The following is a 16951-nucleotide window of genomic DNA, read 5'->3' on the forward strand; positions in this document are numbered from 1 at the left end:
ATATACCCCATCACTAGTGCAGAACCGGGCAATAGCACCGGTTCGTAAGGCCCTTTAGTGTCGGTTCGGTAACCGGCACTAAAGTGTGGGCACTAAAGCCCCCCCTTTAGTACCGGTTCAGTACGAACCGGTGCTAAAGGGCAACCACGTGGCATGAGCCAGCTCCGGGGGCAGGGAGCCCTTTAGTACCGGTTGGTGACACCAACAGGTATTAAAAGGTTGGGGGGTTTTGGGTTTATGATTTCTTTTTCATTTAATTTTGTGTTTTCCATTTAATTCTTTTTCGTTTGCTGGTATTTTACGATACTACATATTGTACACGTTATGCATATATATAAATAGAATTTCTAGTAGAACCGATCATATATATATATATCATCGAATGTCTCACAAACACCATTAATTAATTTACACATATATACACATATGTATATATATATATACAATTAGCTAGCTATATACAATTTCTCCTAATTGGTGCCTTCGGAGCCAGTGGCATTAGTCTAATTGGTGCCTTCGGAGCACGATAACAATTGGAAGTGGTTCATGGGGGCGGTAGCGGGTAATAGTATTCTCCTTTGGGATCTATGACCTGGTCGAGAAAAAATCCCGCTATTTCCTTTTGAATTGCTTCTATGCGGTCCTCTGTTAAGAAGGAGATCAATATGCATGTGTATTAGTTGTGTGACTAGATATCGATAATGGTGTAAAAATTGTGAATAGTGTTCTGACAAACATACCCACTCCTATCTTTGAGATCTGCTCCTTTCAGACGTCATCATGCGAATGTTCTCGCAAACGTAGTATGCACACAGATTATTCCCCGACGCCTGCTTCAGGGCCTTTACGAGAATGGAATTTGATAAGATAATAATTAATCAAGCATGATAATAAAAGAGATGGCAGCTAGCTAGTACTACTTAATTATTTACCTGGGATCGATACTGTTGGGGAACGTAGTAATTTCAAAAAAATTCCTACGCACACGCAAGATCATGGTGATGCATAGCAACGAGAGGGGAGAGTGTGATCTACGTACCCTTGTAGATCGACAACGGAAGCGTTAACTTGGTTGATGTAGTCTTACGTCTTCACGGCCCGACCGATCAAGCACCGAAACTACGGCACCTCCGAGTTCTAGCACACGTTCAGCTCGATGACGATCCCCGGACTCCGATCCAGCAAAGTTCGGGGAAGGTATCCGTCAGCATGACGGCGTGGTGACGATCTTGATGTACTACCGTCGCAGGGCTTCGCCTAAGCACCGCTACAATATTATCGAGGACTATGGAGGAAGGGGGCACTGCACACGGCTAAGAATATGATCACGTGGATCAACTTGTGTCTCTAGGGGGTGCCCCTGCCTCCGTATATAAAGGCTCAAAGGGGCGGTGCGGCCGGCCAGGAGAGGCGCGCCAGGAGGAGTCCTACTCCCTCTGGGAGTAGGACTCCCCCCTTTCCTAGTTGGAATAGGATTCGCGGAGGGGGGAAAAGAGGAAGGGGGTCCGGCCCCCTCTCCTTGTCCTATTCGGACCAAGGGAGGGGAGGGGCGCGCGGCCCATCTCTGGCTACCTCTCCTCTCTTCCACTAAGGCCCACTAAGGCCCATATATCTCCCGGGGGTTTCCGGTAACCTCCCGGTACTCCGGTAAAATCCCGATTTCACCCGGAACACTTCCGATATCCAAACATAGGCTTCCAATATATCAATCTTTATGTCTCGACCATTTCGAGACTCCTCGTCATGTCCGTGAACACATCCGGTACTCCGAACAACCTTCGGTACATCAAAACGCATAAACTCATAATATAACTGTCATCGAAACCTTAAGCGTGCGGACCCTACGGGTTCAAGAACAATGTAGACATGACCCAGACACGTCTCCGGTCAATAACCAATAGCAGGACCTGGATGCCCATATTGGCTCCTACATATTCTATGAAGATCTTTATCGGTCAGACCGCATAACAACATACGTTGTTCCCTTTGTCATCGGTATGTTACTTGCCTGAGATTCGATCGTCGGTATCCAGTACCTAGTTCAATCTCGTTACCGGCAAGTCTCTTTACTCGTTCCGTAATACATCATCCCGCAACTAACTCATTAGTTGCAATGCTTGCAAGGCTTAAGTGATGTGCATTACCGAGAGGGCCCAGAGATACCTCTCCGACATTCGGAGTGACAAATCCTAATCTCGAAATACGCCAACCCAACATGTACCTTTGGAGACACCTATAGAGCTCCTTTATAATCACCCAGTTACGTTGTGACGTTTGGTAGCACACAAAGTGTTCCTCCAGCAAACGGGAGTTGCATAATCTCATAGTCATAGGAACATGTATAAGTCATGAAGAAAGCAATAGCAACATACTAAACGATCGGGTGCTAAGCTAATGGAATGGGTCATGTCAATCAGATCATTCAACTAATGATGTGATCCCGTTAATCAAATAACAACTCTTTGTCCATGGTTAGGAAACATAACCATCTATGATTAACGAGCTAGTCAAGTAGAGGCATACTAGTGACACTCTGTTTGTCTATGTATTCACACATGTATTATGTTTCCGGTTAATACAATTCTAGCATGAATAATAAACATTTATCATGATATAAGGAAATAAATAATAACTTTATTATTGCCTCTAGGGCATATTTCCTTCAGTCTCCCACTTGCACTAGAGTCAATAATCTAGATCACATCGCCATGTGATTTAACATCAATAGTTCACATCTTTATGTGATTGGTTCACATCTCCATGTGACTAACACCCAAAAGGGTTTACTAGATTCAATAATCTAGTTCACATCGCTATGTGATTAAGACCCAAAAAGTGATCATGTTTTGCTTGTGAGAGAAGTTTAGTCAACGGGTCTGCCACATTCAGATCCGCATGTATTTTGCAAATTTCTATGTCAACAATGCTCTGCATGGAGCTACTCTAGCTAATTGCTCCCACTTTCAATATGTATCCAGATTGAGACTTAGAGTCATCTGGATCAGTGTCAAAACTTGCATCGACGTAACCCTTTACGACGAACCTTTTGTCACCTCCGTAATCGAGAAACATATCCTTATTCCAGTAAGGATAATTTTGACCGCTGTCCATTGATCTACTCCTAGATCACTATTGTACTCCCTCTCTTAACACAGTGTATGGTATACAATAGATCTGGTACACAGCATGGCATACTTTATAGAACCTATGACCGAGGCATAGGGAATGACTTTCATTCTCTTTCTATCTTCTGCCGTGGTCGGGCTTTGAGTCTTACTCAACTTCACACCTTGTAACACAGGCAAGAAACTTTTTCTTTGACTGTTCCATTTTGAACTACTTCAAAATCTTGTCAAGGTATGTACTCGTTGAAAAAACTTATCAAGCGTATTGATCTATCTCTATAGATCTTGATACTCAATATGTAAGCAGCTTCACCGAGGTCTTTCTTTGAAAAACTCCTTTCAAACACTCCTTTATGCTTTGCAGAATAATTCTACATTATTTCCGATCAACAATATGTCATTCACATATACTTATCAGAAATGTTGTAGTGCTCCCACTCACTTTCTTGTAGATACAGGCTTCACTGCAAGTCTGTATAAAACTATATGCTTTGATCAACTTATCAAAGCGTATATTCCAACTCCGAGATGCTTGCACCAGTCCACAGATGGATCGCTGGAGCTTGCACATTTTGTTAGCACCTTTCGGATTGACAAAACCTTCTGGTTGCATCATATACAACTCTTCTTTAATAAATCCATTAAGGAATGCAGTTTTGCTTATCCATTTGCCAGATTTCATAAAATGCGGCAATTACTAACATTATTCGGACAGACTCAAGCATAGATACGAGTGAGAAACTCTCATCGTAGTCAACACCTTGAACTTGTCGAAAACCTTTTGCGACAATTCTAGCTTTGTAGACAGTGACACTACTACCAGCGTCCGTCTTCCTCTTGAAGATCCATTTATTTTCTATGGCTTGCCGATCATCGGGCAAATCCATCAAAGTCCATACTTTGTTCTCATACATGGATCATATCTCAGATTTCATGGCCTCAAACCATTTCGCGGAATCTGGGCTCATCATCGCTTCCTCATAGTTCGCAAGTTCGTCATGGTCTAGTAACATGACTTCCAGAACAGGATTACCGTACCACTCTGGTGCGGATCTCACTCTGGTTTACCTACGAGATTTGGTAGTAACTTGATCTGAAGTTACATGATCATCATCATTAGCTTCCTCACTAATTGGTGTAGTAGTCACAAGAACAGATTTCTGTGATGAACTACTTTCCAATAAGGTACAATTACCTTATCAAGTTTTCTACTTTCCTCCTACTCACTTATTTCGAGAGAAACTCCTTCTCTAGAAAGTTTTCAAATTTAGCAACAAAAGTCTTGCCTTCGGATATGTGATAGAAGGTGTATCCAATAGTTTCCTTTGGATATCCTATGAAGACGCACTTTTCCGATTTATGTTTGAGCTTATCAAGTTGAAACTTTTTTACATAAGCAATGCAACCTCAAACTTTAAGAAACGACAGCTTAGGTTTCTTGCTAAACCATAGTTCATACGGTGTCATCTCAAACGGATTTAGATGGTGCCCTATTTAACGTGAATGTAGCTGTCTCTAATGCATAACCCCAAAACGATAGCGGCAAATCTGTAAGAGACATCATAGATTGCACCATATCAAATAAAGTACGATTACGACGTTCGGACACACCATTACACTGTGGTGTTCCAGGTGGCGTGAGTAGTGAAACTATTTCACATTGTTTTAACTGAAGACCAAACTCGTAACTCAAATACTCTTCTCCACGATCAGATCGCAGAAACTTTATTTTTTTGTTCCGATGATTTTCCACTTCACTCTGAAATTCTTTGAACTTTTCAAATGTTTCAGACTTATGTTTCATCAAGTAGATATACTCATATCTGCTCAAATTATCTGTGAAGAACAGAAAATAATGATACCTGTCGCGAGCCTCAATATTCATCGGACCACATACATCAGTATGTATGATTTCCAACAAATCTGTTGCTCGCTCCATTGTTCCAAAGAATGGAGTCTTAGTCATCTTGCCCATGAGGCATGGTTCGCAAGCATCAACTTATTCATAATCAAGTGATTCCAAAAGCCCATTAGCATGGAGTTTCTTCATGCGCTTGACACCAATATGACCTAAACGGCAGTGCCACAAATAAGTTGCACTATCATTATTAACTTTGCATCTTTTGGTTTCAATATTATGAATATGTGTATCACTACGATCGAGATCCAATGAACCATTTTCATTGGGTGTGTAACCATATAAGGTTTTATTCATGTAAACAGAACAACAATTTATTCTTTTACTTAAATGAATAACTGTATTACAATAAACATGATCAAATCATATTCATGCTCAACGCAAACACCAAATAACACTTATTTAGGTTCAACACTAATCCCGAAAGTATAGGGAGTGTGCGATGATGATCATATCAATCTTGGAACCACTTCCAACACACATCGTCACTTCACCCTTAACTAGTCTCTGTTCACTCTGCAACTCCCGTTTCGAGTTACTAATCTTAGCAACTGAACTAGTACCAAATACTGAGGGGGTGCTATGAACACTAGTAAAGCACACATCAATACATATATATCAAATATACCTTTGTTTACTTTGCCATCCTTTCTTATCCACCAAATACTTGGGGTAGTTCCGCTTCCAGTGACCAATCCCTTTGCAGTAGAAGCACTCAGTCTCAGGCTTAGGTCCAGACTTGGGCTTCTTCACTTGAGCAGCAACTCGCTTGTCGTTCTTCTTGAAGTTCCCCTTCTTCCCTTTGCCCTTTTTTTGAAACCAGTGGTCTTGTCAACCATCAACACTTGATGTTTTTCTTGATTTCTACCTTCGTCGATTTCAGCATCACGAAGAGCTTGGGAATTGTTTCCGTTATCCCTTGCATATTATAGTTCATCACGAAGTTCTACTAACTTGGTGGTGGTGACTAGAGAATTCTGTCAATCACTATTTTATCTGGAAGATTAACTCCCACTTGATTCAAGTGATTGTAGTACCCAGACAATCTGAGCACATGCTCACTAGTTGAGCGATTCTCCTCCATCTTTTAGCTATAGAACTTGTTGGAGACTTCATATCTCTCAACTCGGGTATTTTCTTGAAATATTAACTTCAACTCCTGAAACATCTCATATGGTCCATGACGTTCAAAACGTCTTTGAAGTCCTGATTCTAAGCCATTAAGCATGGTGCACTAAACTATCAAGTAGTCATCATATTGAGCTAGCCAAATGTTCATAACGTCTACATCTGCTCCTGCAATAGGTCTGTCACCTAGCGGTGCATCAAGGACATAATTCTTCTGTACAGCAATGAGGATAAACCTCAGATCACGGATCCAATCCGCATCATTGCTACTAACATCTTTCAACACAATTTTTCTCTAGGAACATATCAAAATAAACATATGAAAGCAACAACGCGAGCTATTGATCTACAACATAGATATGCTAATACTACCAGGACTAAGTTCATGATAAATTAAAGTTCAATTAATCATATTACTTAAGAACTCCCATTTAGATAGATATCCCTCTAATCTTCTAAGTGATTACGTGATCCAAATTAACTAAACCATGTCCGATCATCACGTGAGATGGAGCAGTTTCATTGGTGAACATCACTATGTTGATCATATCTACTATATGATTCACGCTCGACCTTTCGGTCTCCGTGTTCCGAGGCCATATCTGTATATGCTTGGCTCGTCAAGTATAACCTGAATATTCTGCGTGTGCAACTGTTTTGCACCCGTTGTATTTGAACGTAGAGCCTATCACACCCGATCATCATGTGGTGTCTCAGCACGAAGAACTTTCGCAACGGTGCATACTCAGGGAGAACACTTCTTGATGATTTAGTGAGAGATCATCTTATAATGCTACCGTCAATCAAAGCAAGATAAGATGCATAAAAGATAAACATCACATGCAACCAATATAAGTGATATGATAGGGCCATCATCATCTTGTGCCTGTGATCTCCATCTCCGAAGCACCGTCATGATCACCATCGTCACCGGCGCGACACCTTGATCTCCATCGTAGCATCGTTGTCGTCTCGCCAATCTTATGCTTCCATGACTATCGCTACCGCTTAGTGATAAAGTAAAGCATTACAGTGCGATTGCATTGCATACAATAAAGCGACAACCATATGGCTCCTGCCAGTTGCCGATAACTCGGTTACAAAACATGATCATCTCATATAATAAAATTTAGCATCATGTCTTGACCATATCACATCACAACATGCCCTGCAAAAACAAGTTAGACGTCCTCTACTTTGTTGTTGCAAGTTTTACGTGGCTGCTACGGGCTTAAGCAACAACCAATCTTACCTATGCATCAAAACCACAACGATAGTTTGTCAAGTTGGTGCTGTTTTAACCTTCGCAAGGACCGGGCGTAGCCACACTCGGTTCAAGTAAAGTTGGAGAAACTGTCACCCGCAAGCCACCTATGTGCAAAGCACGTCGGCAGAACCGGTCTCGCGTAAGCGTACGCGTAATGTCGGTCCGGGCCGCTTCGTCCAACAATACCGCCGAACCAAAGTATGACATGCTGGTAAGCAGTATGACTTATATCGCCCACAACTCACTTGTGTTCTACTCGTGCATATAACATCAACACATAAAACCTAGGCTCTGATACCACTGTTGGGGAACGTAGTAATTTCAAAAAATTTCCTACGCACACGCAAGATCATGGTGATGCATAGCAACGAGAGGGGAGAGTGTGATCTACGTACCCTTGTAGATCGACAACGGAAGAGTTAACTTGGTTGATGTAGTCGTACGTCTTCATGGCCCGACCGATCAAGCACCGAAACTACGGCACCTCCGAGTTCTAGCACACGTTCAGCTCGATGACGATCCCCGGACTCCGATCCAGCAAAGTGTCGGGGAAGAGTTCCGTCAGCACGACGGCGTGGTGACGATCTTGATGTACTACCGTCGCAGGGCTTCGCCTAAGCATCGCTAAAATATTATCGAGGACTATGGTGGAAGGGGGCACCGCATACGGCTAAGAATATGATCATGTGGATCAACTTGTGTCTCTAGGGGGTGCCCCTACCTCCGTATATAAAAGCTCAAAGGGGGGGTGCGGCCGGCCAAGAGAGGCGCGCCAGGAGGAGTCCTACTCCCTCTGGGAGTAGGACTCCCCCCCTTTCCTAGTTGGAATAGGATTCGCGGAGGGGGGAAAAGAGGAAGGGGGGCCGGCCCCCTCTCCTTGTCCTATTCAGACCAAGGGAGGGGAGGGGCGCGCGGCCCATCTCTGGCTACCTCTCCTCTCTTCCACTAAGGCCCACTAAGGCCCATATATCTCCCGGGGGTTTCCGGTAACCTCCCGGTACTCCGGTAAAATCCCGATTTCACCCGGAACACTTCCGATATCCAAACATAGGCTTCCAATATATCAATCTTTATGTCTCGACCATTTCGAGACTCGTCGTCATGTCCGCGATCACATCCAGGACTCCGAAAAACCTTCGGTACATCAAAACACATAAACTCATAATATAACTGTCATCGAAACCTTAAGCGTGCGGACCCTACGGGTTCGAGAACAATGTAGACATGACCGAGACACGTCTCCGGTCAATAACCAATAGCGGGACCTGGATGCCGATATTTACATATTCTACGAAGATCTTTATCGGTCAGACCGCATAACAACATACGTTGTTCCCTTTGTCATCGGTATGTTACTTGCCTGAGATTCGATCGTCGGTATCCAGTACCTAGTTCAATCTCGTTACTGGCAAGTCTCTTTACTCGTTCTGTAATACATCATCCCGCAACTAACTCATTAGTTGCAATGCTTGCAAGGCTTAAGTGATGTGCATTATCGAGAGGGCCCAGAGATACCTCTCCGACATTCGGAGTGACAAATCCTAGTCTCGAAATATGCCAAGCCAACATGTACCTTTGGAGACACCTGTAGAGCTCCTTTATAATCACCCAGTTACGTTGTGACGTTTGGTAGCACACAAAGTGTTCCTCCGGCAAACGGGAGTTGCATAATCTCATAGTCATAGGAACATGTATAAGTCATGAAGAAAGCAATAGCAACATACTAAACGATCGGGTGCTAAGCTAATGGAATGGGTCATGTCAATCAGATCATTCAACTAATGATGTGGTCCCGTTAATCAAATAACAACTCTTTTTCCATGGTTAGGAAACATAACCATCTTTGATTAACGAGCTAGTCAAGTAGAGGCATACTAGTGACAATCTGTTTGTCTATGTATTCACACATGTATTATGTTTCTGGTTAATACAATTCTAGCATGAATAATAAACATTTATCATGATATAAGGAAATAAATAATAACTTTATTATTGCCTCTAGGGCATATTTCCTTCAGATACCATTTCATATTTTGTTTCAATTGGCCTGGAGTGACGCTGATGAACTTTGACCAAGCCCTGCCCACCGACAAAGAAAATGAATAAATGGGTTATTAAATAGTTGTTATCAGGAAATGAAGAACTAATTAAATAGGCCAAGATATAGTTAATAATGATTGAAATTACCTGTTGACTATCCCCTTCACGATGGTGTAGTCAGTTGGTGTCTTAAGTAGTGAGTCTAGTACTTCAATTGTTCCTTCATCAACTTTAATGATTAACAAGATCCAGTCAAATCTGCATGCACACACGTTTGCATGTCTTAATTAAGCGGGCGTATGTATGCAAAACCATGTAGCTAGCTAGTAGGAAAAAACAGAATTTGTAGTACAAGACAGTGTGAGTCACTCGAAGTTGTAAGGAAGTATTTGAGGCGCTTGAAGAACTCTAGCATGCTTTCGTCTACACTTTTTCGTAATATGGATCTAATTTCCATGTGTATTCATTAATGGTATTTGGGTCAACGAACCCAATGCGATAGCATCCACCTTTTTTCATTTCATAAATCTTCATCCTGCATAATACCACAGAAAAGAATATAGTGAGGATAATTACAGGTAATGATTGATCAAAATGATCACTACAGCTAGCTTGAGACTTAAATTACAAAAAGAAATCACTTACAGACAATAGCAACTGACGATAGATTTGTCGAGTGCGTCTTGATTGTATAGCTGAAATAGTTCTGAATACTCAAGGGACACAGCTTTCTCATGGTAGTAATGATCCTTCTTGACATTCACTATGAGGGACTCTCGATTGGAAATCTTGGTAATGTCCATGTACCATTGATGCAATTCATACATTCTCGTTGGGAGCTTCTTGACCTCGTCTGGCTCGACCAAAGGTTGGCCCCGGACATATTTCCGTTTTATTTCCTCCTCTCTAGTCGGAGACATGGGCTCGATATCGAGGAGTTGTCCAACAGTGATCATGAGCATTTCAGCCTGCTCAATATGCTCCTCGGTTATTACCACATCGCCTAGCCCGAGAACGTTAACGGTTTTCCCACATAATATTGGGCGCACCTACTCTCATGTGTTGTTGGCACAACAAGCGGGGGGATTGATTGTGCTGCCTTTTCTCCCAGCTGGGGAACGGTTTTACTGCTCCTTTTGCCAGCTGATTTGCTCGAGCTCGAGCTCGCCTCTTTCTGTAGACGTGCTCGATTTAACTTCTTGATGTGGTGCTCATAGTCTGTGTCAACAGGCTTAATTGGGAGCTGGTGCTCTAGCCATACGAATGAAGTGGTCAATCTTTTCCTCAGGCACTTTCTCCCTTGGCGGAGGTGGCGGTTTCAGTGCAAAATGGGCTTCCACCTCGGCCTTCGATATGGCTACGTTTTCCTCCTCGGACTTGTCGTAAGGCCTCTGCGGAAGAGGCGCGAGGCTTGGACCATATTGAAATCACTTGCCTCCGCCTATACCTCCAGTACTACCTCGACTTATACCGCTATGCACCATAGCTGAGGCGGCTCTCTTTCGTGATTGCTGATGCGGGGAAGACGGCTGACGTGGCTGAGTTGGAGGAGGAGGAGTGGCCTGAAGTTGTGCCGGACTTGGAGGAGGAGTGGCCTGAAGATGTGCCGGATTTGGAGGAGGAGTGGCCTGACGCTTTGCCGGACTTGGAGGAGGAGGAGTGGCCTGAAGTTGTGCCGGACTTGGAGGAGGAGTGGCCTGACGCGTTGGTGGACTTGGAGGAGCGGGAGTCTGCTGACTCGGTGGCGGACTTCGACGAGGAGTCGGATGACGCGGTGTCGGTGGCCTTCGAAAGATGATGCAATCCTTTCTCCATAGGATGATACGATAGTTGGCCTCTCCCAGTGTGTGCTCATCGTCACCTCCAGGAGTGCCAAGCTCTAGCCCTGAATATTGGTCCACCACCTCATCAACCAAGACACGATCATAGCCCGCTGGAATCGGGTTGCAATGGAAGGTTGCCTCGGGGGGATTTGTAAAAGCAAGGGCGTCCGCCACCTTCATGGATATGTTCTTCATTTTGAAGTGTAGCTCGCAGTTAGTGTTCTCCATGATGTCATCCACTGGGTAGCTATCCAGGAATGCGTCGCCCGGGGCGGAACCCACGCTGCTTCTCAGAATGGATGGGACGGTGCTATCCAATGTTGGATCATCCGCTAGCTGCTGCAGCTGCTGAGACCCCCTTTGCTGGCTAAGTGAGTCGATCTGCTCCTGCTGCCGCTGGAATTTGACTGCCAAGTCCGTGTGCGCTGATTCTAGGCCTTGAAGGCGTTCATAGTCCAGCTTCCTCTGCTCCTCCTCCATCTTCCTCTTATTCTCCTCCGTAATCTTCTTTCTCGCACGGGTTCTGTAATCGGCGTTCCAGTCCGAAAACCCCTCATACCACGGAATAGCGCCCATGCCTCGTGTTCTTCCCCGGTGTTCAGGATTTCCCAGGGCACGCGTAAGCTCGTCGTTCTCTCTGTTGGGCTGGAACACCCCCGATCGAGCCTCTTCTATTGCAACAAGTAGCTTATCTTCGGCTCCGTCCAGACATGCCTTCTTCTAAACTTTGCCTTTCTTCGGGTCCAACTCCCCCCCATGCACATAGAACCAAGTCCTGCACCTGGGGGGGCAGCTCATTGTTTCTGGAGTGACACCTGCATCCTCCATCTCTTTCACAGACTTATCCCACTTAGGCATTCCCACCGCATAGCCACCTGGCCCCAGCTTATGGAACTTATCCTTTTTTGCGGCATTGGCCTTGTTTATTCTCGACCGTTCCTTAGATAATTCCGAATCCTTGAATTTCACGAAATCGTCCCAATGAGCACTTTGCTTCTCTAGTGTTCCCTCAAATACTGGAGTCTTCCTTCCTCCCTTGACGTACTTGGCCCATTCACGATTCTTGTGGTTGTTGAATGAAACCGCCATCTTCCTAAGAGCAGCGTCCTTGACTTTCTCCACATCTGCATCTGTGAAATGATCTAGTAGGGTGAAATGTTCCAAGAGCGTTTCCCAAAGCAGAAGTTTTTGTCTATCGTCGACAAAAGTAACTCCTGGACGTGGCTTTGCTGGCTCTCTCCATTCTTGAAGGGAGATCGGGAGTTGGTCCTTCACAAGAACTCCGCACTGACGAATGAACTTGTCCGCAATCTTCTTAGGCGCTAATGGTTCCCCATTAGGTTTGATGGCCTCGATATTGTACTTTACGCCCTCCTTCAACTTTTTGTTCGGGCCTCGTTTCCTGTTGCCTGAAGATTTGCACGATCCGGATGGCTGAAAGAAGAAAGATCGATTCGTTAATATATCTTCAAGTCATTTAAAACATGTGATGATCACCAGATGCCTGCTTATATAAATATATATACCTTGCCGGTCTTTGTTTTTTCAAGATCAACATTTTCTTCGTCATGTTCATAGCTCATGACTTCATCAATTCGGTTGTCGCGATCGAATATCATATCACCCTCCCCGGTGTTGTTTAGATATTTGGAGCCGTCATAATCTTCTTCATTCTGATCATCATCTGGCCCGTGAGGATTGCGTATGATATTGAACAGGGCCTCTTCTCCCTCTCTGCCGGTATTGTCCGCCATAGGTTTTATTTAACTAATCCAAAAGAAATATATTAAATTACAATGCATGGATGCAATCAATTAATAAGGAAAAACTGAATCAATCATAGTACATAATAAGCATCATCGAATATAATCTCGAATACGTCGTCTCGAGTAATAGATATAATCTCGAATACATCATCTCGAATAATATATATAATCTCGAATAAATCATCTCGAATATTATATATCGAATACATCACTAGCTAGCTAGCTAATAAAGATCGAATACTAGAGAGTAATCTAGGCGGTGGACAACCAAAGTGAAGGAACCATCACTAGATCATAGCTCGAGTGATCTCCCCAAAGAACCTGCCAGGTATTGGAGAACCTGACGTCCATAGCAGCCATGTAGCGATGGACGTGCTCGACCTCCTCCCTGACACGGCGACGTACCACCTCCGGCGGGGCCGACTCCCTCCGCACCGAAAGTGGCCCACGCGAACGCCACCAAAGGAGATGAGGGTCGACGACGGGACCCGGGGCCGGGTTCCTCACCAAGCGTCGCGCCCCTGAAGGTACCACCTCCCAGTGCCAGCCCGGCGGAGCCCAGTCCCGGACATGGGTCCTCTGAAGCAGGACGTCGTCGCGAATGGGTCGACGGCGAGGATGCGGGCCAGGCATCATCTACAACAAATACTATATGCCGCAAAAGTAAAGTAACATTTTTTAAATGATGGATTGTGATTTCATATATGCAAATTCTAAATTTTATAACTAAAACTAACATTTCTAATATTTCTATAACTAAAACTAACATTTCTAATATTTCTATAACTAAAATACATTTCTATATAACTAACATTTCTAATATAACTAACATTTCTATATAACTAACATTTCTAATATAACTAACATTTCTATATAACTAACATTTCTAATATTTCTATATAACTAACATTTCTATATAACTAACATTTCTAATATTTCTATAACTAAAAAACATTTCTACATAACTAACATTTCTAATAATTCTATAACTAAAAAACAGAAAGATTGTGTGTGTGTGTGTGTGACGGGGACGGGGACGGGCCGGGCGGGGACGACGGGAGGACGGGGCGGGGCGCGGCGACGGGGCGGCGACGAGGAGGCAACGGGACGGCGAGGCAGGGGGGACAGCGACGGACGGCGACGGGGGCGGCGACGAGGGGCGGTGGCGACGGGGCAGAGGAGAAGAAGAAGCAGAGGGAGAAGGAACTGACGAATTTTTTTGAAGGGTTTTCTTATATAGAACACCCCTTTAGTACCGGTTGGAGCCACCAACCGGTACTAAAGGTCTATTTTGGCCAGGCCAAGCGGCGGGAACGGCACCCCTTTAGTACAAGGTGGTGGCTCCAACTGGTACTAAAGACCCCCCCTTTAGTACCGGTTTGAGCCACCACCCGGTACTAAAGGGGGTGCGCTGGCGCACACGCGGTGCGAAATGTTTAGTCCCACCTCGCTAGCCAAGGGGCGTCCACACTGGTTTATAAGCCCCAGTGTGGTAGCTCCCTCGAGCTCCTCTCCAAAGCAGGCCTACTGGGCCTAAATGTTCTGTGCTGCCCTGTGGGCCTACTGGGCCTTTGCGGGCCTGCATCCTGGCCCAACAACAGGTTGGGTGTTTAGTCGTATGCAGGCCGCTGTGGCACAGTAGGTGGGCTTTTTATTTTTTTGCTTTATTTATTTTTGTTTTATTTATTTTTGAGTTGTTTTTTGCTGTATTTAGAGTTTCTTTGTGAATATTTTTGCTTTAGGTACAAAAAATTACAAACTTTCTGTTAGTACCGGTAGTTTACAAATTTGAATAGTTTAAATTTTGAATTATTTGAAATTCGTGTGAATCACTAGTTTGTGAATAACTTAACTTTGAAAATAGATTTTTTAGTGATTCTTTTTTCTTATGTTTAATATTAGTGTGTTTTATCATTATATTCAATTTGGTAATGCTTAGGTTATTTAAAAAATGAAATGCCTTTGTAACGGATGAGTTTTCGTCCGAAACCCTGATACTTCAAAAGAGATTGTCCATTCTGTACACGAAGTGCATCCAGTGTTTGCGGTAACCCTCTCTACTTTTTTGCACATGCTATGTGGGTGAAATTATGATACCATGCCAACTTTCAACCTTTTCTGAGTTCATTTGAAATGCTTTTCAATTTCAGGGTCATTTAGCTGAAAAATCTGTAAATGCATGAAAGAATTTGCTTGCACATAAAATTTATTCGCGTTTCAAATGCCAAAACACATAACTAGCTACCCTAACTATTACAGAGATTCCCTCTGGGTGTGAAACACAGAAGAAAGTGATGATAGTGAAGCCGATCACATCCCAGATCTTTGGGTGTGAAACTTTTTCTTCGCGTGTGTCCCTTTGCGTCGTAGCCATGGAAAATCTTCATCATTTAACTGGATGCTCGGGTCAATATTCACTGTAAATGGAGAAATTTCATCAAACTTTTCATAATCTCCTGACATGTTTGTCTTGTCATCCACTCCCACGATGTTTCTCTTCCTAGAAAGAACTATGTGCCGCTTTGGCTCATCGTACGATGCATTCGCTTCCTTATCTTTTCTTTTTCTCGGCTTGGTAGACATGCCCTTCTAATAGAAAACCTGTGCCACATCATTAGCTAGGACGAATGGTTCATCTGCATACGCAAGATTGTTGAGATCCACTGTTGTCATTCCGTACTGCGGGTCTTCCGTTACCCCGCCTCGTGTCATATTGACCCATTTGCATCGAAACAAAGGGACCTTCAAACCACGTCGATAGTCAAGTTCCCATATGTCCTGTATATAACCATAATATGTTTCCTTTCCCGTCTGGGTTTCTGCATCAAAGAAGACACCACTGTTTTGGTTGGTGCTCTTCTTATCTTGGGCGATCGTGTAAAAAGTTTTACCATTTATCTCGTACCCTTTGAAAGCCATTATATTCGAAGATGGTAACTGGGACAGTAAGTACATGTCATCTTCAATATAGGCGTCATGCATGGTACGTGTCTGCAACCAGCTGGCGAAACTCCTGGTTTGTTCACGTGTAATCCAGTGATCAGACCGCTCTGGGTGTTTGGAGCGTAGCAAATTCTTGTGTTCATCCATATACGGAGCCACCAAGGAGGAATTCTGTAGAACTGTGTAGTGCGCTTCAGTGAGAGAATGTCCGTCCATACATATTATTTGTTCCCCTCCTAGCGTGCCTTTTCCATCCAGTCTACCCTTATGCCACGATTCAGGAACACCAATCGGCTTAAGGTCAGGAATAAAGTCAATACAAAACTCAATGACCTCCTCATTTTCATGGCCCTTGGAGATGCTTCCTTCTGGCCTAGCACGGTTATGAACATATTTCTTTAAGACTCCCATGAACCTCTCAAAGGGGAACATATTGTGTAGAAATACAGGACCCAAAACGTTATTCTCATCGCATAGGTGAACTAGGACCTGCGCCATGATCTTGAAGAAGGATGGTGGGAACACCAACTCGAAACTGACAAGACATTGTACCAAATCATTCTCTAACCTTGGTATGATTTCTGGATCGATTACCTTATGAGAGATTGCATTGAGGAATGCACATAGCTTCACAATGGCTAATCGAACGTTTTCCGGTAGAAGCCCCCTCAATGCAACCGGAAGCAGGTGCATCATAATCACGTGCCAGTCATGAGACTTTAGGTTCTGGAACTTTTTCTCTACCATGTTTATTATTCCCTTTATATTCGACGAGAAGCCAGACGGTACCTTAATACTGAGCAGGCATTCAAAGAATATTTCCTTCTCTTCTTTGGTAAGAGCATAGCTTGCATGACCCTGATGTATGCCGTCTTTTCCATGCATACGTTGCTGGTCCTCCCGTGCCTCAGGTGTATCTTTTGTCTTCCCATACACGCCCA

Source organism: Triticum urartu, chromosome 5A (genome assembly GCF_056163025.1).
Source record: "Triticum urartu cultivar PI428250 chromosome 5A, HENAU_Tu73, whole genome shotgun sequence".
Classification (NCBI taxonomy): domain Eukaryota; kingdom Viridiplantae; phylum Streptophyta; class Magnoliopsida; order Poales; family Poaceae; genus Triticum; species Triticum urartu.